We start from the raw sequence: 26879 nt of genomic DNA, 5'->3' as shown, positions 1-26879 counted from the left end.
TTTGGATTTTTCTGTCATGCTGGTTTCTCTGGAGATGCAGATATACATCCTATGTCTTTAGTTAGATGTAGTATATAGTATTTTCCGCTGTGGAATTTTCTAGTGTTTTAATACTGACCGCTTAGAATTCTGTCCTATCCTTTCTATCTAGCTAGAAGGGCCTCTTTTGCTAAACTCTGTTTTTTCTGCCTGTGTACGTATTTCCTCTTAAACTCACAGTCAATATTTGTGGGGGGCTGCCTATCCTTTGGGGCTCTGCTCTGAGGCAAGATAGGATTTCCCATTTCCATCTTTAGGGGTATTTAGTCCTCCGGCTGTGTCGAGGTGTCTAGGCCTGGTTAGGTACATCCCACGGCTACTTCTAGTTGCGGTGTCAGTATTAGGATTGCAGTCAGTACAGGTACCACCTACTCCAGAGATAGTCTCATGCGGCTCCAGGGTCACTGGATCATAACAATACAACTGGCCAACAATGAGTTAAATGCATCTCAGAAGAAGGGAAGAAAAGTCCTGAGCCATTTTTTTTTCTGCAGTCTGTTTTGTCTTTCCTTCCCTCTTTTCCTCTGGGTGACTGAGGAGCTGTGTGCTAGCATGGATGTTCAGGGATTAGCTTCTCGTGTAGACCAACTAGCTGCTAGGGTACAGGGTATTTCCGATTATATTGTTCAGACTCCGGTTTTAGAGCCTAAGATTCCTACTCCTGAGTTATTTTTTGGGGACAGGTCTAAATTTTTGAGTTTTAAAAATAACTGTAAACTGTTTTTTGCTCTGAAACCTCGTTCTTCTGGTGATCCCATTCAGCAGGTTAAAATAGTAATCTCCCTGCTGCGTGGCGATCCTCAGGATTGGGCATTTTCCCTGGAATCTGGGAATCCTGCCTTGCTTAATGTAGAAGCCTTCTTTCAGGCTCTAGGGTTATTATATGATGAACCAAATTCTGTGGATCATGCTGAGAAGACCTTGTTGACCCTGTTTCAGGGTCAAGAAGCGGCAGAATTGTATTGTCAGAAATTTAGAAAATGGTCTGTGCTGACTAAATGGAATGAGGATGCTTTGGCGGCAATTTTCAGAAAGGGTCTTTCTGAATCTGTTAAAGATGTTATGGTGGGGTTTCCCACACCTATTGGTCTGAGCTAGGGTTGAGCGAAACGGGTCGGCAATTTTCAGAAGTCGCCGACTTTTGGCAAAGTCGGGTTTCATGAAACCCGACCCGACCCCTGTGTGGGGTCGGCCATGAAGTCGGCGATCTTCTGAATCTGGAATCGGAATTCCGATACCGATTCCCGATATGTTTAAGATATCGGGAATTGGTATCGGAATTCAGATTTAAGTGTAAAATAAAGAATTAAAATAAAAAATATTGCCATACTTACCATCTGATGCGCCCTGGTACTAAGCGGGAACCTTCCTTCCTTAGAACCAGCCTTCCAGGACCTTGCGGTGACATCGCGGTGACGTCGCGGCTTGTGATTGGTCGCGCGGCCGCCCATGTGACCGCTCGCGCGACCAATCAAAAGCCGCGATGTCACCGTGACGTCACCGAAGGTCCTGGAAGGGCTGATTCTTAGGAAGGAAGGCTGCCGGAAAGAAGCAGGGCGCGTCCCAGGGTGAGTATATACCTAATAGGAATATACTCACCCTCGGCTTCTTTCCGGCAGCCTTCCTTCCTAAGAATCAGCCTTTCCAGGACCTTCGGTGACATCACGGTGACGTCGCGGCTTGTGATTGGTCGCGCGAGCGGTCACATGGGCGGCCGCGCGACCAATCACAAGCCGCGACGTCACCGCGACGTCACCGCAAGGTCCTGGAAGGCTGATTCTAAGGAAGGAAGGTTCCCGCTTAGTACCAGGGCGCATCAGATGGTAAGTATGGCGATATTTTTTATTTTAATTCTTTATTTTACACTTAAATATGGATCCCAGGGCCTGAAGGAGAGTTTCCGCTCCTTCAGACCCTGGGAACCATTGGAAACCCAATGCACTGCATTGGGTTTCGAGTTTCGGCCGACCCCGACCCCGACTTTTTTATAGGATCGGCCGATTTCACTCGACCTGACTTTTGAAAAAGTCGCGTTTCGTGAAACCCGACCCGATCCTATAAATGTAAAGGTCGCTCAACCCTAGTCTGAGCGATTCTATGTCTCTGGCCATTCAGATTGATCGGCGCCTGCGTGAGCGCAGAGTTGTGCACGCTGTGGCGTTGTCCTCAGAGCAGATACCTGAGCCTATGCAGTGCGATAGGATTCTGTCTGGAGCTGAACGACGGGGATTCAGACGTCAGAATGGGTTGTGTTTTTACTGTGGCGATGCTTCTCATGTCATTTCGGTCTGCCCTAAGCGTATTAAGAGAATCACTAGTTCAGTTACCATTAGTACCGTACAACCTAAATTTCTGTTATCTGTGACATTGATCTGCTCATTGTTGTCATTTTCTGTCATGGCGTTTGTAGATTCTGGCGCCGCCTTGAATTTAATGGACTTTGAATTCGCTAGACGTTGTGGTTTCCCCTTGCAGTCTTTGGAGAACCCTATTCCTTTAAGGGGCATTGATGCTACACCTTTGGCTAAAAATAAACCCCAGTTTTGGACACAGGTGACCATGTGCATGGCGCCAGCCCATCGGGAGGATTGTCGCTTTTTGGTGTTGCATAATTTGCATGATGCTATTGTGCTGGGTTTTCCATGGTTGCAGGTACATAATCCGGTGTTGGATTGGAAATCTATGTCTGTGACTAGTTGGGGTTGTGAGGGAGCTCATGGTGACATTCCTTTGATGTCAATCTCCTCTTCCCCCCCTTCTGAAATTCCAGAGTTCTTGTCTGATTTTCAGGATGTGTTCGGTGAGCCCAAGTCCAGTTCCCTTCCACCGCATAGGGACTGTGATTGTGCTATTGACTTGATTCCAGGTTGTAAGTTTCCTAAGGGCCGACTTTTCAACCTGTCGGTGCCTGAACATACCGCTATGCGGAGTTATGTTAAGGAGTCTTTGGAGAAAGGGCATATTCAGCCATCTTCTTCACCATTGGGAGCGGGATTTTTTTTTGTTGCCAAGAAGGATGGCTCCTTGAGACCTTGTATTGATTATCGCCTCTTGAATAAGATCACGGTCAAATTTCAATACCCTTTGCCTTTGCTTTCTGATTTGTTTGCTAGGATTAAGGGGGCTAGTTGGTTTACTAAGATTGACCTTCGAGGGGCATATAATCTTATTCGTATTAAGCAGGGTGACGAATGGAAAACTGCATTTAATACGCCGGAGGGCCATTTTGAATACCTTGTGATGCCCTTCGGGCTCTCTAATGCTCCATCTGTTTTTCAGGAATTATCGTGATAAATTCATGATTGTATATTTGGATGACATTTTGATTTTTTCCGATGATTGGGAGTCTCATGTGAAACAAGTCAGGATGGTTTTTCAGATCCTTCATGACAATGCTTTGTTTGTGAAGGGGTCTAAGTGTCTTTTTGGAGTGCAGAAGGTTTCTTTTTTGGGCTTTATTTTTTCTCCCTCAACTATAGAGATGGATCCGGTTAAGGTTCAGGCCATTCATGATTGGATTCAGCCCACGTCCGTGAAGAGTCTTCAGAAATTTTTGGGCTTTGCTAATTTTTATCGCCGTTTCATTGCTAACTTCTCCAGTGTGGTTAAACCCCTGACCGATTTGACGAAAAAGGGCGCTGATGTGACGAATTGGTCCTCTGCGGCTGTCTCTGCCTTTCAGGAGCTTAAACGCTGATTTACTTCCGCTCCGGTGTTGCGTCAGCCAGATGTTTCTCTTCCATTTCAGGTTGAGGTTGACGCTTCTGAGATTGGGGCAGGGGCCGTTTTGTCTCAGAGGAATTCTGATGGTTCCTTGATGAAACCATGTGCCTTCTTTTCCAGAAAGTTTTCGCCTGCTGAACGTAATTATGATGTCGGCAATCGGGAATTGTTGGCTATGAAGTGGGCGTTCGAGGAATGGCGACATTGGCTTGAGGGAGCCAAGCATCGCATTGTGGTTTTGACCGATCATAAAAATCTGATTTACCTTGAGTCTGCCAAGCGGCTGAATCCTAAACAGGCTCGATGGTCTTTGTTTTTCTCCCGTTTTGATTTCGTGGTCTCGTATCTTCCGGGTTGTAAGAATATTAAAGCTGATGCCCTCTCTAGGAGCTTTTTGCCTGATTCTCCGGAGGTCCTTGAACCGGTCGGCATTCTAAAGGAAGGGGTGGTTCTTTCTGCCATCTCCCCTGATCTACGACGGGTCCTTCAGGAATTTCAGGCTGACAAACCTGACCGCTGTCCAGTGGGGAAACTGTTCGTTCCTGATAAATGGACTAGTAGGGTGATTTCGGAGGTTCATTGTTCTGTGTTGGCTGGTCATCCTGGTATTTTTGGTACCAGAGATTTGGTTGGTAGGTCTTTTTGGTGGCCTTCTTTGTCGCGGGATGTGCGTTCTTTTGTGCAGTCCTGTGGGACTTGTGCGCGGGCTAAGCCTTGTTGTTCCCGCGCTAGTGGGTTGCTTTTGCCTTTGCCGGTCCCTGAGAGGCCTTGGACGCATATTTCTAGGGATTTTATTTCAGACCTTCCGGTTTCCCAGAGGATGTCAGTTATCTGGGTGGTTTGTGACCGGTTTTCTAAGATGGTTCATTTGGTGCCTTTGCCTAAGTTGCCTTCCTCTTCTGATTTGGTTCCATTGTTTTTTCAGCATGTGGTTCGTTTGCTTGGTATTCCGGAGAATATTGTGTCCGACAGAGATTCCCAGTTTGTTTCTAGGTTTTGGCGAGCCTTTTTTGCTAGGCTGGGCATTGATTTATCTTTTTCTTCTGCATTTCATCCTCAGACAAATGGCCAAACCGAGCGAACCAACCAGACTTTGGAAACTTATTTGAGATGCTTCGTGTCTGCTGATCAGGATGATTGGGTGGCTTTCTTGCCATTGGCCGAGTTTGTCCTTAATAATCGGGCTAGTTCGGCTACCTTGGTTTCGCCTTTTTTTTGTAATTTTGGTTTTCATCCTCGTTTTTCTTCAGGGCAGGTTGAGCCTTCTGATTGTCCTGGTGTGGATTCTGTGGTGGACAGGTTGCAGCAAATTTGGGCTCATGTGGTGGACAATTTGGTGTTGTCTCAGGAGGAGGCGCAACGTTTTGCTAATCGTCGTCGGTGTGTTGGTTCCCGGCTTCGGGTTGGGGATTTGGTCTGGTTGTCTTCTCGTCATGTTCCTATGAAGGTTTCTTCCCCTAAGTTTAAGCCTCGGTTTATTGGTCCTTACAGGATTTCTGAGATTATCAATCCGGTGTCTTTTCGTTTGGCCCTTCCGGCATCTTTTGCTATCCATAATGTTTTCCATAGATCTTTATTGCGGAAATATGTGGTGCCCGTTCTTCCCTCTCTTGATCCTCCGGCTCCTGTGTTGGTTGATGGGGAGTTGGAGTATGTGGTTGAGAAGATTTTGGATTCTCGTTTTTTGAGACGGAAGCTTCAGTACCTTGTCAAATGGAAAGGTTATGGCCAGGAGGATAATTCTTGGGTTTTTGCCTCTGATGTCCATGCTGCTGATTTGGTTCGGGCCTTTCATCTGGCTCATCCTGATCGGCCTGGGGGCTCTGGTGAGAGTTCGGTGACCCCTCTTCAAGGGGGGGGTACTGTTGTGAATTCTGCTCTTGGGCTCCCTCCGGTGGTTGTTAGTGGTAGTGCAGTGGTCTCTGGATTATAGGCCAGGGCAGGTGTTTCTGCTTATTGCAGCTCTATTAGGTATTTAGGTTTGTAGGATCCATCAATCCCTGCCAGTTGTCCATTGTATCTTGGAGGGATTGCATCTCTGTCTGGCTCCACTGCCCTGCTGTCATTTCAACTAAGATAAGTGCCTTGTTTTGGTTCTCTGTAGCACGCATGCAGTGTGCTTTTATGTGCAGTGCAATCTATTGTGTTTTTGTCCAGCTTGACTTGTTTGGATTTTTCTGTCATGCTGGTTTCTCTGGAGATGCAGATATACATCCTATGTCTTTAGTTAGATGTAGTATATAGTATTTTCTGCTGTGGAATTTTCTAGTGTTTTAATACTGACCGCTTAGAATTCTGTCCTATCCTTTCTATCTAGCTAGAAGGGCCTCTTTTGCTAAACTCTGTTTTTTCTGCCTGTGTACGTATTTCCTCTTAAACTCACAGTCAATATTTGTGGGGGGCTGCCTATCCTTTGGGGCTCTGCTCTGAGGCAAGATAGGATTTCCCATTTCCATTTTTAGGGGTATTTAGTCCTCCGGCTGTGTCGAGGTGTCTAGGCCTGGTTAGGTACATCCCACGGCTACTTCTAGTTGTGGTGTCAGTATTAGGATTGCGGTCAGTACAGGTACCACCTACTCCAGAGATAGTCTCATGCGGCTCCAGGGTCACCGGATCATAACAGTACCCCTAACCCCTGGATGGCCAGCCAGGACAGCATCATGATGCTCCGCCAAAACCTTTAAGCGGAGATAAAGCAGTACAAATGTTTTGTTGACGGGAAGCTCAGAAGGTACCTCTTCCTGGGCCTCGGCAATCTCAGCCTCAATCTCGGTAGTGAGAGCCGAAACCACAACACCCTTTTGGAGGATGGGTACTGGATCTTCCCGAGGCTCTCCCCCCGGAAAACACCTGGACAAAGCATCCGCCTTAGTGTTTTTAGAACCAGGCCTGTAAGTGACAACAAAGTTGAACCGCGTGAAAAACAATGCCCAGCGAGCCTGCCTGGGAGACAGACGCTTGGCAGACTCCAAATAATGCAAATTCTTATGGTCGGTAATAACAGTAACCTGATGTACCGACCCCTCCAAGAAGTGTCGCCATTCCTCAAAGGCCAATTTGATTGCCAACAACTCTCTGTTGCCGATATCGTAGTTACGTTCGGCGGGCGACAGTTTCTTGGAAAAATAGGCGCATGGACGCAAACCGCTCAAGGATGAGCCTTGTGACAGCACCGCCCCCACACCAACCTCAGACGCATCGACTTCTACAACAAAAGGTTTCGATACATCTGGCTGCACCAGAATGGGAGCCGAAACAAACCTGTTTTTAAGAGATTCAAATGCGCACACAGCAGCCTCAGGCCAAACTGAGAAATTGGTACCCTTTTTAGTCATGTCAGTTAGCGGTTTAGCAATGATAGAAAAATCCTTGATAAACTTCCTATAGTAGTTAGAAAACCCAAGGAACCGCTGAAGTGCTTTTAGGTTATCAGGCCATTCCCAATGCAACACCGCTTGCACCTTAGCGGCGTCCATTTTAAACCCTGAAGCAGACACAATATAGCCCAAGAAAGGCAACTCCTGTACCGAAAATACACATTTCTCCAGTTTCGCATATAGCTTATTCTCTCTGAGAAGGTGTAACACCTGCCTGACATGATCTAAATGAGTATCATGGTCGCAAGAATATATGAGGATGTCATCTAGGTACACAATAACGAATTTCCCCAAAACATGCGAGAACACATCATTTATGAAATGCTAAAACACTGCAGGTGCGTTGGTCAACCCAAATGGCATCACCAAATTTTCAAAATGACCCTCAGGGGTATTAAAAGCCGTCTTCCACTCATCACCTTGACGGACTCTTATGAGGTTGTACGCCCCCCTGAGGTCAAGCTTGGTAAACCACTTAGCACCTGCCACCTGGTTGAACAAATCCGGTATCAGTGGCATAGGATATGGATCACAAACCGCAATCTGGTTCAACTCCCTGAAATCCAAACACAGGCGTAATCCGCCATCTTTCTTCTTCACGAAGAAGAACCCTGCTGCCACAGGTGAGGATGAAGGCCTGATGTGCCCTTTGCTCAAACTTTCAGCAATGTAATCCTTTAACGCTTGTCTCTCCGGACCGGAGATGTTAAACATCCTTGCTTTAGGCAATTTGGCCCCTGGTTTAAACCTGATAGTACAGTCATAGGGACGATGTGGCGGCAACTCTGAACAACCCTTCTCAGAGAACACATCCACAAAATCCAGAAGTGACTCCGGAACGCTTGAAGTCACAGCAGACACACATGTGGCCAGGCAATTCTCCTGGCAGAACTCGCTCCACTGAACTATGTCCTGAGTTTTCCAGTCAATTACCGGGTTGTGCATAGACAACCATGGAAAACCCCAAACCACCTGAGCAGGAAGATTCCTGAGCACCTTACATGTAACCTGCTCGGAATGTAAAACCCCAATGTGGAGTTTCACCTCAGCCACAAATTCAGTAATCTCCCCCTGTGAGAGAGGAGCAGCATTGATGGTGACCACGCGGATAGGATGAGGCAGTTTTTCAATCCTAAAACCTGCTGTGCGCGCAAACTCCTCATCAATGAGATTTGTGGCTGAACCACTATCCACAAAAACAGTAATTGGCAGCTCACTGCCAGCGATAATAACCTTAGCAGGGAGCATGCATTGAGAAACCACCATGGAGGATATACATAAGCTCAGATTGGTCTCCTCCATACCCTCTGAGCTTAGAAGTTTTCCGCCGTTGCGTTTTTCTTAGACAGCAGAGGACAGATGTTAATAAAATCACCAGTTTTACCACAGTAAAAACAGTCTCCCTGCTTCCTGAGCTCAGGGGCTCAATGCTTCACATGTGACACCCCTGCGATTTGCATAGGCTCCGTGGGCTCACCTGCAGCAACCTCACGTGAACCTAAACCCTCTCCCATAGGTGATGTCTCATGCTCCCCCTGACGCAAACGGCGATCAATGCGGACAACCAGACTCATAGCGGAGTCTAGAGAAGTAGGAGTCTCGTACATCAGAAGGGCTTTTTTAACCCTTCTAGAAACCCCATGAATAAACTGACTCCGCAGCGCTGGATCATTCCACTGTGTATCGATCGCCCAGCGACGAAATTCAGAACAGTAATCCTCTGCAACTTGCTCCCCCTGGCGAATAGTGCGTATCTTAGATTCTGCTAGAGCCATTCTGCCAGGCTCATTGTAAATATTTCCAAGAAAGAAAAAAAAACTCTCCACAGAGTCAAATGCAGCAGAATCAGATGGCAAAGAAAACGCCCATGCTTGGGGATCCCCGCTTAACAATGACAACACCAGGCCCACACGCTGAGCCTCATTACCCGAGGAGATCGGGCGCATACGGAAATATAGTTTGCAAGCTTCACGAAAAGAAATAAATTTACTGCATTCCCCAGCAAATTTTTCAGGCAAAGGAAACTTAGGCTCAGCAACTCTACCTGTCGCTCCAGCTTGCACATTAGATACTGCTAGTCCTTGTTGCTGCACTGCCCCCCTCAACTCAGTGACCTGTAGGGACAGCGCCTCCAACTGGTGGGTTATGGAAGTCATGGGATCCATGACAAAACAACAAAAAAAAACGAAACCCCCATTTTTTTTTTGTTTTAAAGGCCGATTATAATGTCACGGGAAGACTAGGTGGGCAAGAGCAAATAACCCAGGCCCCTGCAATTTCCCTCAGACTAGGGAAATCCTGGCTGACCCTCTACCTAGAGTTTACACTGATGGTGTGCATGTCTAGGCCTCGAACCTCACCCTGTCTCCTGTTTCAACCCTAGGCTGAAACCACTACCCGCCACCCAGTGAAACGATAATACACCAATACTCACAGTTAGCACAGACAAGGATAACGGAAAATATACACCATGCCGCAGTCACTCAGGAATACACAATAAGTGCACAGGGCAAAATAAATACAAATATAGGAAGGAGTAAATAAGACAAAGGGAAATACACCACCAGCAACGATACTCCAACTACTAGTTCACCACTCCAGACCGAGATAACAACGCACAAGACAGAAGCTATAATCGGCGACGCCCAAAGTTCAGGAGAACTATTTAAAGGCAGTGGGCATGGCCCAGCTTCCAATCCGAGCACCAGGTAAATTAACCCCGGACCAGCTAGATAAAATCTAGCCGACGCCAATGAGCACATAGTGGTCAAAAGCGGAATTACCGCTGTCTGTCGAACAACCTGGTCTGAACAGCGTCCGACATGACAATTGGATCTGAAGTAAAAATTTTGTGAAAAAAAGTTACCGTAAATGCTCAATTTTTTTAAACATTCCAAAAATTCCTGTGAAGCACCTGAAGGGTTAATAAACTTTTTGAATGTGCTTTTGAGTACCTTGAAGGGTGCAGTTTTTAGAATGGTGTCACTTTTGGCCATTTTCTGTCAGATAGACCCCTCAAAGTCACTTCAAGTGTGAGGTGGTCTCTAAAAAAAATGGTTTTGCAAATTTTGTTGTAAATGAGAAATCGCTGGTCAATTTTTAACCCTTATAGCTTCCTAACAAAAAAATTATGTTTCCAAAATTGTGGTAATGTAAAGCAGACATGTGGATAATGTTATTTATTAACTATTTTGTGTCACATAACTCTCTGGTTTAACAGAATAAAAATTCAAAATTTGAAAATTGTGACATTTTCCAAATTTTCGCCAAATTTCCATTTTTTTCACAAATAAACGCAAGTCAAATTGAAGAAATTGAAGAATTTTACCACTATCATAAAGTACAATATGTCATGAGAAAATAATCTCAGAATCACCAGGATCCGTTGAAGCGTTTCAGAATTATGACCTCATAAAGTGCCAGTGGTCAGAATTGAAAAAAATGGCCTGGTCAGGAAGTTGAAAGCAGGCTTTGGGGTGAAGGGGTTAAAGAGAATAGTTATAAAATAAATCAATAAAATAAATAATACACATTTAAATATTAATATTTTTTCTAAATAACTTTATTTAGCAAAAAGATATGCTTTATCCACTGCACTTTGCCAGGATTTTGGCCCTTTTCCGACATCGGGCGTAATAGTACCTTTGATGTGGGCTCCGGCAGCCCACATCTTTCCTGGCACATGTCAGCTATATTGAACAGCTGACATGTGCCCGAAACAGCCACGAGTGGAATCGCGAACCACCCGTGGCTATTAATGCTGCTGTCTAACTCTGATCGCGGGTCACCGATGGGTTAGCATGACAACAAGAGGTCTCCTGAGCTGTGACAAAGATCCATACTAGGATCGAAATGCATCTCTTGGCCGCCAGTGCCTGGTGTGCATGTCCACAAATATAGAGGTTTCTACCGTTTGCTATGTTTTAACTACTTGGAAGAATAAAGGAATCGTTTTAACCCCTTCATGACCTTGCCGTTTTTTGCAATTCTGACCAGTGTCCCTTTATGAGGTAATAACTCAGGAACGCTTCAACGGATCCTAGCGATTCTGAGATTGTTTTTTCGTGACATAGTGGGCTTCATGTTAGTGGTAAATTTAGGTCGATAATTTCTGAGTTTATTTGTGAAAAAAACGGAAATTTGGCAAAAATTTTGAAAATTTCGCAATTTTCACATTTTGAATTTTTATTCTGTTAAACCAGAGAGTTATGTGACACAAAATAGTTAATAAATAACATTTCCCACATGTCTACTTTACATCAGCACAATTTTGGAAACAAATTTTTTTTTTGCTAGGAAGTTATAAGGGTTAAAATTTGACCAGTGATTTCTCATTTTTACAACAAAATTTACAAAACCATTTTTTTTAGGGATCACCTCACATTTGAAGTCAGTTTGAGGGTTCTATATGGCTGAAAATACCCAAAAGTTACACCATTCTAAAAACTGCACCCCTCAAGGTGCTCAAAACCACATTCAAGAAGTTTATTAACCCTTCAGGTGTTTCACAGCAGCAGAAGCAACATGGAAGTAAAAAATGAACATTTAACTTTTTAGTCACAAAAATGATATTTTAGCGAAAATTTTTTTATTTTCCCAAGGGTAAAAGGAGAAACTGGACCACGGACGTTGTTGTCCAATTTGTCCTGAGTACGCTGATACCTCATATGTGGGGGTAAACCACTGTTTGGGTGCACGGCAGGGCTCGGAAGGGAAGGAGCGCCATTTGACTTTTTCAATGAAAAATTGGCTCCAATCTTTAGCGGACACCATGTCGCGTTTGGAGAGCCCCCGTGTGCCTAAACATTGGAGCTCCCCCACAAGTGACCCCATTTTGGAAACTAGACCCCCCAAGGAACTTATCTAGAAGCATAGTGAGCACTTTAAACCCCCAGGTGCTTCACAAATTGATCCGTAAAAATGAAAAAGTACTTTTTTTTCACGAAAAAATTATTTTAGCCTCAATTTTTTCATTTTCACATGGGCAACAGGATAAAATGGATCCTAAATTTTGTTGGGCAATTTCTCCTGAGTACACCAATACCTCACATGTGGGGGTAAACCACTGTTTGGGCACATGGTAAGGCTCGGAAGGGAAGGAGCGCCATTTGACTTTTTGAATGAAAAATTATCTCCATCGTTAGCGGACACCATGTCGCGTTTGGAAAGCCCCTGTGTGCCTAAACATTGGAGCTCCTCCACAAGTGACCCCATTTTGGAAAGTAGACCCCCCAAGGAACTCATCTAGAGGCATAGTGAGCACTTTAAACCCCCAGGTGCTTCACAAATTGATCCGCAAAAATGAAAAAGTACTTTTTTTTCACACAAAATTTCTTTTAGTCTCAATTCTTTCATTTTCACATGGGCAACAGGATAAAATGGATCCTAAAATTTGTTGGGCAATTTCTCCTGAGTATGCCGATACCTCATATGTGGGGGTAAACCACTGTTTGGGTGCACGGCAAGGCTCGGAAGGGGAGGCGTGCCATTTGACTTTTTGAATGGAAAATTAGCTCCAATCGTTAGCGGACACCATGTCGCGTTTGGAGAGCCCCTGTGTGCCTAAACATTGGAGCTCCCCTACAAGTGACCCCATTTTGGAAACTAGACCCCCCAAGGAACTTATCTAGATGCATAGTAAACACTTATAACCCCCAGGTGCTTCACAGAAGTTTATAACGCAGAGCCGTGAAAATAAAAAAATAATTTTTCTTTCCTCAAAAATGATTTTTAGCCCAGAATTTTTTATTTTCCCAAGGGTAATAGGAGAAATTGGACCCCAAATGTTGTTGTCCAGTTTGTCCTGAGTACGATGATACCCCATATGTGGGGGTAAACCACTGTTTGGGCGCACGGCAGGGCTCGGAAGGGAAGGCACGCCATTTGGCTTTTTGAATGGAAAATTAGCTCCAATCATTAGCGGACACCATGTCGCGTTTGGAGAGCCCCTGTGTGCCTAAACATTGGAGCTCCCGCACAAGTGGCCCCATTTTGGAAACTAGACCTCCCAAGGAACTAATCTAGATGTGTGGTGAGCACTTTGAACCCCCAAGTGCTTCACAGAAGTTTATAACGCAGAGCCATGAAAATAAAAAATAATTTTTCTTTTCTCAAAAATGATTTTTTAGCCCACAATTTTTTATTTTCCCAATGGTAATAGGAGAAATTGGACCCCAAAAGTTGTTTTCCAGTTTCTCCTGAGTACGATGATACCCCATATGTGGGGGTAAACCACTGTTTTGGCACACGTCGGGGTTCGGAAGGGAAGTAGTGACGTTTTGAAATGCAGACTTTGATGGAATGCTCTGCGGGCGTCAGGTTGCGTTTGCAGAGCCCCTGATGTGCCTAAACAGTAGGAACTCCCCACAATTGACTCCATTTTGGAAACTAGACCCCCAAGGGAACTTATCTAGATGTGTAGTGAGCACTTTGAACCCCCAAGTGCTTCACAGAAGTTTATAACGCAGAGCCGTGAAAATAAAAAATGTGTTTCCTTTCCTCAAAAATATTTTTTTAGCCCAGAATTTTTTTATTTTTGCAAGAGTAACAGGAGAAATTGGACCCCAAAAGTTGTTGTCCAGTTTCTCCTGAGTACGCTGATACCCCATATGTGGGGGTAAACCACTGTTTTGGCACACGTCGGGGTTCGGAAGGGAAGTAGTGACGTTTTGAAATGCAGACTTTGATGGAATGCTCTGCGGGCATCAGGTTGCGTTTGCAGAGCCCCTGATGTGCCTAAACAGTAGGAACTCCCCACAAGTGACTCCATTTTGGAAACTAGACCCCCAAGGGAACTTATCTAGATGTGTGGTGAGCACTTTGAACCCCCAAGTGCTTCACAGAAGTTTATAACGCAGAGCCGTGAAAATAATAAATGTGTTTCCTTTCCTCAAAAATATTTTTTTAGCCCAGAATTTTTTATTTTTGCAAGAGTAACAGGAGAAATTGGACCCCAAAAGTTGTTTTCCAGTTTCTCCTGAGTACGCTGATACCCCATATGTGGGGGTAAACCACTGTTTGGGTACATGCCGGGGCTCGGAAGGGAAGTAGTGACGTTTTGGAATGCAGACTTTGATGGAATGGTCTGCGGGCATCATGTTACGTTTGCAGAGCCCCTGATATGCCTAAACAGTAGAAACCCCCCACAAGTGACCCCATTTTGGAAACTAGACCCCCCAAGGAACTTATCTAGATGTGTGGTGAGCACGTTCAACCCCCAAGTGCTTCACAGAAGTTTACAACGCAGAGCCGTGAAAATAAAAAATCATTTTTCTTTCCTCAAAAAAGATGTTTTAGCAAGCAATTTTTTATTTTCACAAGGGTAACAGGAGAATTTGGACCCCAATATTTGTTGCCCAGTTTGTTGTGAGTACGCTGATACCCCATATGTGGGGGTAAACCACTGTTTGGGCACACGTCAGGGCTCGGAAGGGAAGTAGTGACATTTGAAATGCAGACTTTGATGGAATGGTCTGCGGGCGTCACATTGCATTTGCAGAGCCCCTGATGTGCCTAAACAGTAGAAACACCCCACAAGTGACCCCATTTTGGAAACTAGACCCCCGAAGGAACTTATCTAGATGTGTGGTGAGCACTTTCAACCCCCAAGTGCTTCACAGAAGTTTATAACGCAGAGCCGTGAAAATAAAAAATAATTGTTCTTTCCTCAAAAATTATGTTTTAGCAAGTAATTTTTTATTTTTGCAAGGGTAACAGGAGAAATTGGACCCCAACAGTTGTTGCCCAGTTTGTCCTGAGTACGCTGGTACCCCAAATGTGGGGGTAAACCACTGTTTGGGCGTACGTCGGGGCTTGGAAGGGCGGGAGCACCATTTGACTTTTTGAACGCAAGATTGGCTGGAATCAATGGTGGCGCCATGTTGCGTTTGGAGACCCCTGATGTGCCTAAAACAGTGGAAACCCCTCAATTCTAACTTCAACACTAACCCCAACACACCCCTAATCCTAATCCCAACTGTAGCCATAACCCTAATCACAACCCTAACCCCAACACACCCCTAACCACAACCCTAACCGCAACACAACCGTAACCCTAATTCCAACCCTAATCCTAACCCTAATCCCAACCGTAACCCTAATCCCAACCCTAACCACAACTGTAACCCCAACACACCCCTAACCCTATCCGTAACCCTAACCACAAGCCTATTCTTAACCCTATTTCCAACCCTAGCCCTAATTCCAACCCTAACCCTAAGGGTATGTGCCCACGTTGCGGATTCGTGTGAGATTTTTCCGCACGATTTTTGAAAAATCTGCAGGTAAAAGGCACTGCGTTTTGCCTGCGGATTTACAGCAGATTTCCAGTGTTTTTTTGTGCGGATTTCACCTGCGGATTCCTATTGAGGAACAGGTGTAAACCGCTGCGGAATCCGCACAAAGAATTGACATGCTGCGGAAAATACAATGCAGCGTTTCTGCACGGAATTTTCCGCACCATGGGCACAGCAGATTTGGTTTTCCTTAGGTGTACATGGTACTGTAAACCTGATGGAAAACTGCTTCGAATTCGCAGCGGCCAATCCGCTGCGGATCCGCGGCCAATCCGCTGCCAATCCGCTGCGGATCCGCGGCCAATCCGCTGCCAATCCGCTGCGGATCCGCGGCCAATCCGCTGCCAATCCGCTGCAGATCTGCGGCCAATCCGCTGCGGATCCGCGGCCAATCCGCTGCCAATCCGCTGCAGATCCGCGGCCAATCCGCTGCGGATCCGCTGCCGATCCGCGGCCAATCCGCTGCAGATCCGCGGCCAATCTGCTGCGGATCCGCTGCCGATCCGCTGCGGATCCGCGGCCGATCCGCTGCGGATCCGCTGCAGATCCGCGGCCAATCCGCTGCGGATCCCCTGCGGATCCGCGGCCGATCCGCTGCGGATCCGCGGCCGATCCGCTGCGGATCCGCTGCGATCCGCGGCCGATCCGCTGCGGATCCGCGGCCGATCCGCTGCGGATCCGCAGCCGATCCGCTCTGTGTGCACATGCCATAACCCTACCCCTAACCCTAACCCTACCCGTAACCCTAACCCTACCCCTAACCCTACCCCTAGTTCTAACCCTAACCCTAGTGGTAAAAGAAAAAAAAATATTTTCTTTATTTTATTATTGTCCCTACCTCTGGGGGTGATAAAGGGGGGGGTTTATTTATTATTTTTTTATTTTGATCGCTGTGGTAGAACCTACCACAGCGATCAAAATGTACCTGTAACGAATCTGCCAGCCTGCAGATTCGGCGGGCGTACTGAGCATGCGCCCGCCATTTTCCAAGATGGCGGCGCCCAGCGAGGACACGGCCGGACACCGGGAGGCTCGGTAAGTATGAGGGGGTGGTGGGGGGGTGGATCGGAGCACAGGGGGGGGGGATCGGAGGACGGGGGGAGCGGACAGGAGCACGGGGGAGCGAACAGGGGGACGGAGGGGGGTACCTGACAGAACGGACGACTGGGGAGGAGATCGGGGGCGGTGGGGGGGGCCAGTACATGATTTCCAGCCATGGCAGATGCTATTGCAGCATCGGCCATGGCTGGATTGCAATATTTCACCATTTTCATAGGTGAAATATTGCAAATTGCTCTGATTGGCTGTTGCACTTTCAACAGCCAATCAGAGCGATCGTAGCCACGTGGGGGCAAAGCCACCCCCCCTAGGCTGAAGTACAACTCCCCCTCTCCCTGCAGATCGGGTAAAATAGGAATTAACCCTTTCACCCGATCTGCAGGGATGCGATCATTCCATGACGCCGCATAGGCGTCATGGGTCGGGAGGTTGAACGTCTATTTTCGTACTCCTGCAGAACTCTATAATTGTCACTGCCAGATTGCTATGAGCACCACCCAGTGGTCAGCGCTCATAGCAAGTGAGTAATTCTGCTAAATGCAGACGATCTGATCATCACCTCTATGCAGCTCAGGCGATCGGGTTATGGTAAGATTCCAGTGTCCCATGGAGACTATTGAAGCTGGCAAAAAGTAAAAAAAAAAGTTTTAAAAAATATTTAAAAAAGATTATATATATATATATATATATATATATATATACTAGCTGAAGAGCCCGGCGTTGCCTGAGCATAGTAAATATCTGTGGTTAGTTATGGCACCTCACGTCTCTTATTTTCCCATCACGCCTCTCATTTTTCCCTCACATCTTTCATTTTCCCCTCACATCTCTCATTTTCTCCCTCACACCTCTCATTTTCCCCTTCACACCTCTTATTTTCCCCCTCACTCCTCTCATTCCCCCCTCACTCCTCTCATTCCCCCTTACTCCTCTAATTCCCCACTAACACTTGTCATTTCGACCTCACATCTGTCATTTTCTGATCACTCCACTATTTTCCCTCACTCCTCTCATTTTGCACTCACACCTTTTCATTTTCACCTCACACCTCTCATTTTCACCTCACACCTCTCATTTTCCCCTCAGTATATACATGTTTGTCATCTCCCTTATATATAGTATACACCTGTATGTCATCTCCTGTATATAGTATATACCTGTATGTCATCTCCCCTGTATATAGTATATACCTGCATGTCATCTCCCCTGTAAATAGTATATACCTGCTGTATGTCATCTCCTCCTGTATATTGTATATACCTATGTCATCTCCTCCTGTATAAAGTATAGACCTGTATGTCATCTCTTCTGTATATAGTATATACCTGTATGTCATCTCCTGTATATAGTATATACCTGTATACCATCCACCTCTTGTGTCTCCCCTTTTCCTCATAGATTGTAAGCTTGCGAGCAGCAGGGCCCTCATTCCTCCTGGTATCTGTTTTGAACTGTGATTTCTGTTATGCTGTAATGTCTGTTGTCTGTATAAGTCCCCTCTATAAGTTGTAAAGCGCTGCGGAATATGTTGGCGCTATATAAATAAAATTATTATTATTATTATTATTATGTCATCTCCCCTGTATATACCTGCTGTATGTCATCTCCTCCTCTATATACCTATGAGTCATCTCCTCTTTTATATAGTATATACCTGATGTATGTCATCTCCTCCTGTATATAGTATATACGTGTGTCATCTCCTCCTGTATATAGTATATACCTGTATGTCATCTCCTCCTATATATAGTATATACCTGTATGTCATCTCCTCCTGTATATAGTATATACCTGTAAGTCACCTCCTCCTGTATATAGTATATACCTGTGAGTCATCTGCTCCTGTATATAGTATATACCTGTGTGTCATCTCCCCTGTATATAGTATGTACCTGTATGTCATCTCTTCCTGTATTAGACCTCGCTCACACATTATTTGGTCAGTATTTTTACCTCAGTATTTGTAAGCTAAATTGGCAGCCTGATACATCCCCAGCCTACAGGAAGCCCTCTCCCCTGGCAGTATATATTGGCTCACACATGCTAACGATTGGAGCTAATTTTTCATTCAAAAAGTCAAATGGCACTCCTTCCCTTTCAAGCCTTGCTGTGTGCCCAAACAGTGGTTTACCCATACATGTGAGGTATCGGTGTATTCAGGAAAAATTGCCCAACAAATTTTAGGATCCATTTTATCCTTTTACCATTGGGAAAATAAAAAAATAGTTGCTAAAATTCATTTTTGTGACAAAAAAGTTAAATGTTCATTTTTTCCTTCCATGTTGCTTCTGCTGCTGTGAAACACCTCAAGGGTTAATAAACTTCTTGAATGTGGTTTTGAGCACCTTGAGGGGTGCAGTTGTTAGAATGGTGTCACTTTTGACTTCAGTTTTAGGTGGTCCCTAAAAAAAATGGTTTTGCAAATTTTGTTGTTAATATGAGAAATCATTAGTCAAATTTTAACCCTTATAACTTCCTAGCAAAAAAAAATTTGTTTACAAAATTATGCTGATGTAAAGTAGACATGTGGGAAATGTTATTTATTAATTATTTTGTGTCACATAACTCTCTGGTTTAACAGAATAAGAATTAAAAATTTGAAAATTGCCAAATTTTCAAAATTTTTGCCAAATTTCCGTTTTTTTCACAAATAATCGCAAAAATTATCGACCTAAATTTACCACGAACATGAAGCTCAATATGTCATGAAAAAACATTCTCAAAATCTCTAGGATCCGTTGAAGCGTTCTTGAGTTATTACCTCATAAAGGTCAGAATTGCAGAAAATGGCCATTTCATTAAGGTCAAAATAAGCTGGGTCATGAAGGGGTTAAAAAGAATTCTTCCAAATAAAGCCGAATGAAAGATTTTTATCAACACCCTGATGTGTGAGCTGGATCCATTTTCACACTGTTCAAGTTGCTGAGTGCTGTACACATGAACTGTGCCATGTGAGCCAAGCTGCAAAAAGGCAAATGTTCTGTGTCCCCAAGAGTAGGAACAGTACCCATCCTCTCCTCACGCTGACTTGCCTCCTCCTCCTTCTCAACCTCCTCCTCTCCAGCCCATCCAGGCTGCACAGACATGAAACTTGGGTTAGATAGCACAGAGAAACAAGTCCTCTCCCTCCTCATCCTCCTCATCTTCCTCCTCATCACCCAATGTTGCCTGAGAATATTGGCTGGGCTGGGTAGTATCACTCATTATGAAATCTGGCTCCATACCAACATACCAACATGCTGGGCACTCAAAGCTTCCTATTTGAGATTGTGCAGTGATTGCTTCAAGAGACACAGCAGGGGATGGTTACGCTGATAATAGCCTGATCACCACTCAGGAGGTTGGTGCAGTACTCAAAATTCTCAAGAACCTCGCAAATGTCAGTGATCCACACCCACTCGACAGTTGTTATGTGTGGTGGTGGCTGACTCCCAGTCTGACGGGCATGTTGAAGCTGGTATTCAGCTACTGCCCTATGCTGCTCATTAATCCTCGCCTCGGAGCGGCCAAGCTTGGGGTCATATGTCTCCTGTGACTGACAATGGCGGGAGGAAGTAGAACCAGCTTCAGGATTGGATGGGTCAGCCATCTGTGTATCAACAGTAGACTGTGTGGTCGTGGAAGATTTGTTGCTGCATGACAAATGCGTAGAGACCTTATTTGCTATCCAAGACAGAATCTGCTCTTGCTCTTCTGGCTTCCACACACTTTTACGTTCCAGTCTGGGACATTTTTCCAGGAACATAGTGGATGCAACAAGCTTCTTCTGATCTGGCACAGACTCAGTGCCTTCTTGTGCACTACTGACAGCACCACGTCCACATCCCTGTCCCTTAACAACAGGCTTTCTTGGCATTTTGGGTTTTGCTCACAGATTTTCAGATATTGATGGCACAAGCCAAGCTAGCTGTCACAGTCAAAATAGTAATAGCCCGGTAGTAGAGGGGGAGGTGTGTCAGTGATGTTCTTGGAAGCAGACAGAGCAGTTGTCTGCAGAGCACTCCCTGTGTGAAGCAACAAAGGGGCATGAGACTGACACCCTGTTTCTCGAGCTGTCTTATGTTTACCCGGCTGCAATCCGGAAGATCTAGCGTGCAGCGCACGTTGTGAGTAAAGAGATTTGGTACCGGCGTGCTGTCGCCCAGGGAAACTGGACAAAGGGAAGTCCGGCCTGTTTAAGGACTGCAACCTAAAGCCCTGTACTGTGTAATTCTAATGGACTGTGTGAAGAAGCCGTGTACTGTGTATTTCCAATGGTCTGGGTGAAGAAGCCTTGTATTGTGTACAGTATTTCTAATGGACTGTGTGAAGTAACACATTAAAGGAACGTTTTGTTTGAACTTGATTGGGTCACTGCCGTTTCACTGCGTACGGTGCTACTGTTGCATCACAGTGGACTAATGTGGACAGCATAAGGCAGGCTGTGACCACACAAACAGTGGGGAAAATGACCTGGTGCGTGCTTGGTAGCAGGCAGTAGGAAATGTTTGGACTACTGCTTTGTGTAGGGCACTAACTGCCTTTTTATGTGGATTAATGTGGACAGCAGAAGGCAGGTTGTGACTCCAAAACAGCGGGGAAAATGGCCTGGTGCGTGCTTGGTAGAAACCTCCCAATGATAACAGTATAATTTCCAAAATGAATCAAAACTCAAAATGCGCTGTTCCAAATTATTAGGCACAGTAGAATTTCTAAACATTTGATATACAAATTGCCTCTTCAGAAAAAAAGAGGACGTAAACTCTATAGCACCACCTGTTGGAAGTGGCGATCCTACAAGTCACAATCAACCCTTTAACGAGTCGTGCAATATGACTTAGGATAAAAGCCAAATCAGCGAATTGAGATACTGATTTGGCTTTTATCCTAAGTCATATTGCACGACTCGTTAAAGGGTTGATTGTGACTTGTAGGATCGCTACTTCCAACAGGTGGCGCTATAGAGTTTTTTTTCTGAAGAGGCAATTTGCATATTAAATTTCCCAGAGGAGCATTGAATGGCGAATAAGCCTCCTTACCTTGACAAGCCAGAGCTGGTATGTCACTCTCCATAAGGAGAAACGTTGCCCCTTAGGCTGCCGTCACACAAGCAGTATTTGGTCAGTATTTTACATCAGTATTTGTAAGCCAAAACCAGGAGTGGGTGATAAATGCAGAAGTTGAGCATATGTTTCTATTATACTTTTACTCTATTTGTTCCATTCCTGGTTTTGGCTTACAAATACTGATGTAAAATACTGACCAAATACTGCTAGTGTGACTGCAGCCTTAAACATTTGATATGTTTTCAAGAACTAAGAATGCTCATTTGTTGAATTTGCAGCATTAGGAGGTCACATTCACTGAACAAAAAAGCTATTTAACTCCAAAACATTGTAACAGGCCAAGTTACATGTTAACATAGGACCCCTTCTTTGATACCACCTTCACAATTCTTGCATCCATTGAACTTGTGAGTTTTAGGAGAGTTTCTGCTTGTATTTCTTTGCATGAATTCAGAATAGCCTCCCAGAGCTGCTGTTTTGATGTGAACTGACTTGCACCCTCATAGTTCTTTTGCTTGATGATACTCCAAAGGTTCTCTATAGGGTTGAGATCAGGGGAAGATGGTGGCCACACCATGAGTTTATCTCCTTTTATGCCCATAGCAGCCAATGACTCAGAGGTATTCTTTGCAGCATGAGATGGTGCATTGTCATGCATGAAGATGATTTTGCTCCTGCAGGCACGTTTATGCTTTTTATACTATGGAAGAAAGTTGTCAGTCAGAAACTCTATATACTTGGCAGAGGTCATTTTCACACCTTCAGGAACCTTAAAGGGCCCTACCAGCTGTTTCCCCATGATTCCGGCCCAAAACATGACTCCTCCACCTCCTTGCTGACGTCGCAGCCTTGTTGGGACATGATAGCCATCCACCACCCATCCACTACTCCATCCATTCCTGCTTGTGAACAGTATTTAGGGGTATTTAGTAGGTTTATGCACCACAGCAAGCCTTTGAAGAATCCTACACCTTGAGGTTTGAAAGACTCCAGAGGCACCAGCAGCTTCAAATATATGTTTGCTGGTTTGTAATGGCTTTTTAGCAGCTGCTCTCTTAATCCGATGAACTTGCCTGGCAGAAACCTTCCTCATTCTGCCTTTATCAGCACGAACACGTCTGTGCTCAGAATCAGCCACGAATCTCTTAACAGTACGATGATCACGCTTAAGTTTTTGGGAAATATCTAAACATCCCTTGACCAAGGCATTGCACTATTTGATGCTTTTCGGCAGCAGAGAGATCCTTTTTCTTTCCCATGTTACTTGAAAACTGTGGCCTGCTTAATAATGTGGAACATCACTTTTAAGTAATTTTCCTTTAATTAGAATCACTTGGAAAACTAATTATCACATGTTTAAGATTGGTTTCAGTGATTCATTGAGCCTTGAGATACAATACCATCCACGAGTTTATTTGAAAAACAAAACAATCAAATCTTTATGACACTTAAATCCAATTTGCATAATAATTTGGAACACGGTGTATTCTATGTGTAATGTGATGTATAAATATATGTATGTTATTTGGCTAGGGAAAGCGTAGTTAACCAACAGGTCAGCTAGAGAGAGCACCTTATAGTTTAGTAGCCAGCACACTATTAATAGTTAACCTAGGAGGGGCCATCCGTGGATAAGATAGGAGTACTTCCTTCTTACAGTTCAGTGGAGCCAGGGAGCTGACACAACTCAGGAGGGCCAGAGAGCCCAGGCAGTCCCGGAGGGCCCTAGAGCCTGGGGCAACACAGTGGGCCCTGTAACATTTGATGCAAGGGACCCAGCCGTCCAGGGCCAGTAGGCAAAATGTGCAGCAGTGACAGCGGCAGAGAAAGAAGCTGTGACAGCAGTAGTGAGAGCAGGAGCTACAGCCAGAGTCACAGCAAGACCGTAACGCAAGTCACTCCTAAAAATGTGGCAGCTTGCTACTTGGGAAGACGCCCTTATGACTGGGGCGAAATTAACAGGGGAATTCTTTAGAGTAGTCAAGCTGGACAGGAAGGACGCTGCGGTACTGTGTGGGATGGGATGTCCCAGATATTAAGTGAAGGACATAAGGAAGAGCACAGGGAAAGCGAAGGATATAAACTGTGTGGAACCTTATGTTGATGCTGCAAAAGACATGGATGTGCTGAGAGATAAAAACAGTAACATTATCTGTTTTCAGTTGAACGTGAACTCTGTCTCTGTTTGTGCAACAATGCCAGCAGCGGAACTTCGGCCACTCAGATGGGACCCTGACGGTGCAGATGATGTAGCTGAAAGTACGTTGAAAAGGGGACACTGTGTGCATGTGGTGGAAGGCCAGGGCGCATGTAAACAGATATCAGGCACTACTACAGCCCTGGCACTTCTTCACACTTGGCGTAGTCGGCAGGATCCCGCAGCCTTGCAAAGCGGAAATGCCATGAAAAAAGAAGAAACTGATACTCCGAAAGTGACTTGTTTATCAGATGTGACAGAAACCATGGAAATGACTGACACTTTGTTTGTGACCAAGATGGCGACCTTGAAGATGGCGGAAAATGGCGCCAAAAAGGAGAGTGATGACTGTGATCCCACCCTTCGTGGGCGTTCCGATGCAGAGATTGCGCGAAAATCTGTCTGACAACACCTCCGGCCTGGCCATGGTGGGCGCATTTGAGAAGGGGAAGATCTTGACCCTCAATGCAGAATTCCAGAAAATGGATGGAGTGGTCGGAAGTGGCCCCACCCTGGAACGGATGGGGTCCAGGAGAAAACCCCGAGTGCAGCTGCGCGGTGCTATTTTGCGACACAGAAGCTGCCACAATGGAACATTCTTGCACTCGGGACTGCGGGGCATAGGCCGCGTGGAGTGGAGTTGGCAGCAGGAGGAGGATAGGACATGACTCGGACAACTGGGGAGAGTCAAGGACAAGTGTTGTGCTCACCAGTTACCTGTGACACTGGAGGAGCGGTACCGGTGGCACCTGGAGCTGGAACATCGTCCATTGGAGCCACAATGACATCAAGAGCCAGTGCCAGTGTCGCCACCGTATGAGGAGTCAGAACCTTTGCAGCAGGAGCCGGAATGGGAGCCTCGGGAGCTGGAGGACGGAGGACCGGAAGCAGCAACTGCCCTGGAGGAGTCTGTGTCAGGGATGGAGGATGAGCCAGACCTTTATCAACACATACGGGGTGCACAGACACAGCCGCGGAAGGATACAGCGGTCCCGGGATGGGCACAGCCAGTGTCCTGGAGCAAGAGAGGGTGAGTGCACCTCGGTCCTTGACCCCACAGGGTTGGTCCATGCCCTGGCCCTTCCCTGCATGAGCTGTTGCTCAGTCCCTAACCCCAGAAGATTGTTCCACTCCATGATCACAGACCCCGGAACCCAGGCTCACATCTAGTAACAAGTCAGGCCTCAGCACCTCGTGTTTCCATCATGCGGTGGAAGGCCCCTTCCCCTCCCCTGGAGAGGCTGCCTGGATTGAAGGAGTGATTAAAAATAAAAAACAGCGGGAGAGGGAAGTGTGGGCGGAGTTGAGCCAACCCAGAGGGGGCGCTATGGCTGGCCATCGCATGCATGGGGAACTCTTATTCACGGACATAGACCACGGGTACGAGTTCATAAGAGAGGTCGGCACCAATGATAAGATCTATGTCAACGCTGCCTCTGTTAAGTTTGAGAGACCCCTGCATGAAGGTGATTGGGTCTCCTATAAGGAGGATAGCCCTGAGGATATTTCACGGTGGCAGTTACCTTGTCCCAGGAGAAGGACCTGGATTTGTGCATGGGCCCGGAATAGGCTTGTGTTGTGAACTCTATTTTTGGGCTCCCTCTCTGAGAATACCAGCCGGCTCAGAAACTCCCGGAGAGTCAGGCACAAAACTCCTAGAAAGTGCATCAGCTTTCACGTTCTTCGAACCAGGCAGGTATGAGACCACGAAGTTGAAACGGGAGAAAAACAACGACCAACGAGCCTGTCTAGGATTCAGGCGCTTGGCAGATTCAAGGTAAATCAGATTTTTGTGATCAGTCAAGACCACAACACGATGTTTAGCTCCTTCGAGCCAATGTCGCCACTCCTCAAATGCTCACTTCATAGCCAACAACTCCCGATTACCAACATCATAATTCCGCTCGGCAGGCGAAAACTTTCGTGAAAAGAAAGCACATGACTTCATCACAGAGCCATCAGAGCTTCTCTGCGACAAAACAGCCCCTGCTCCAATCTCAGAAGCATCAACCTCGACCTGGAAGGGGAGAGAGACATCTGGCTGACATAAGACTGGAGCTGAAGAAAACCGGTGCTTCAGCTCCCGAAAGGCCTCCACGGCCGCAGGAGACCAATTAGTCACATCAGAACCCTTCTTGGTCAAATCCGTCAAAGGTTTAACCATGCTAGAAAAATTAGCGATGAAACGACGGTAAAAATTAGCAAAACCCAAGAACTTCTGAAGACTCTTAACAGACGTGGGCTGAGTCCAGTCATGAATAGCCTGGACCTTGACTGGGTCCATCTCCACAGTAGAAGGAGAAAAAATAAAACCCAAAAAGGAGACCTTCTGTACTCCAAAGAGGCATTTTGAGCCCTTCACAAATAAAGCATTAGCACGCAGGACCTGAAACACCATCCTGACCTGCTTCACATGGGACTCCCAATCATCAGAAAAGACCAAAATGTCATCCAGATAAACAATCATAAATTTATCCAGATATTCTCGGAAGATGTCATGCATGAAGGACTGAAACACAGAAGGAGCATTAGAGAGTCCAAAAGTGTTTAATGCATCGCAGAAGTGGGATAAAAAGAAGACCTGAGTACATTTTTTTTTTTCCTCCCGCTTTTCCTTTGCTGCAGTCTGTTTAGCTTCTTTCATCCCCTTGAACTCTGGGTGGTTTTGAGCTCAGCTGCAGACATGAATGTTCAGACTCTGGCTCTCTACTGTTATGATCCTTAGTGGTTGAGGATCACAAAATACTCCAGCTAAGTAACAAAACATGGGACAAGCTCTAGGGAGGTGGTAAACTGGACTGACCGCAAATCTGAACCTATCCAACACACTAGAGGTAGCCGGTGAACATGACTAAAATCCTAGACGTCTCGAGCCAGCCTGAGGAACTAACTACCCCTAGAGAGAAAGAAAGACCTCACTTGCCTCCAGAAAAAAAATCCCCAAAGATATAGAAGCCCCCAACAAATAATAACAGTGAGGTAAGAGGAAGGCACATACACAGGGGTGAAAGCAGATTCAGCAAATGAGGCCCACTAATACTAGATAGCAGAAAATAGAAAAGGGGTCTGTGCGGTCAGTAAAAAACCCTTACAAAATATCCACACTGAGATTTCAAGAACCCCCGCACCAACTAACGGTGTGGGG

The 26879-nt window shown here is 45.7% G+C and overlaps 1 protein-coding gene across 3 annotated transcripts in view; it reads right to left on the bottom strand.

The window, feature by feature from the left end:
- Nucleotides 1–26879, bottom strand: part of CFAP97D1 (CFAP97 domain containing 1) — a 148993-nt gene that overhangs the window by 88808 nt on the left and 33306 nt on the right. The window lies entirely within an intron of this gene.

Source organism: Ranitomeya variabilis, chromosome 4 (genome assembly GCF_051348905.1).
Source record: "Ranitomeya variabilis isolate aRanVar5 chromosome 4, aRanVar5.hap1, whole genome shotgun sequence".
NCBI classification, from domain to species: Eukaryota; Metazoa; Chordata; class Amphibia; order Anura; family Dendrobatidae; genus Ranitomeya; species Ranitomeya variabilis.
This window is presented reverse-complemented; position numbering and strand designations above follow the sequence as displayed.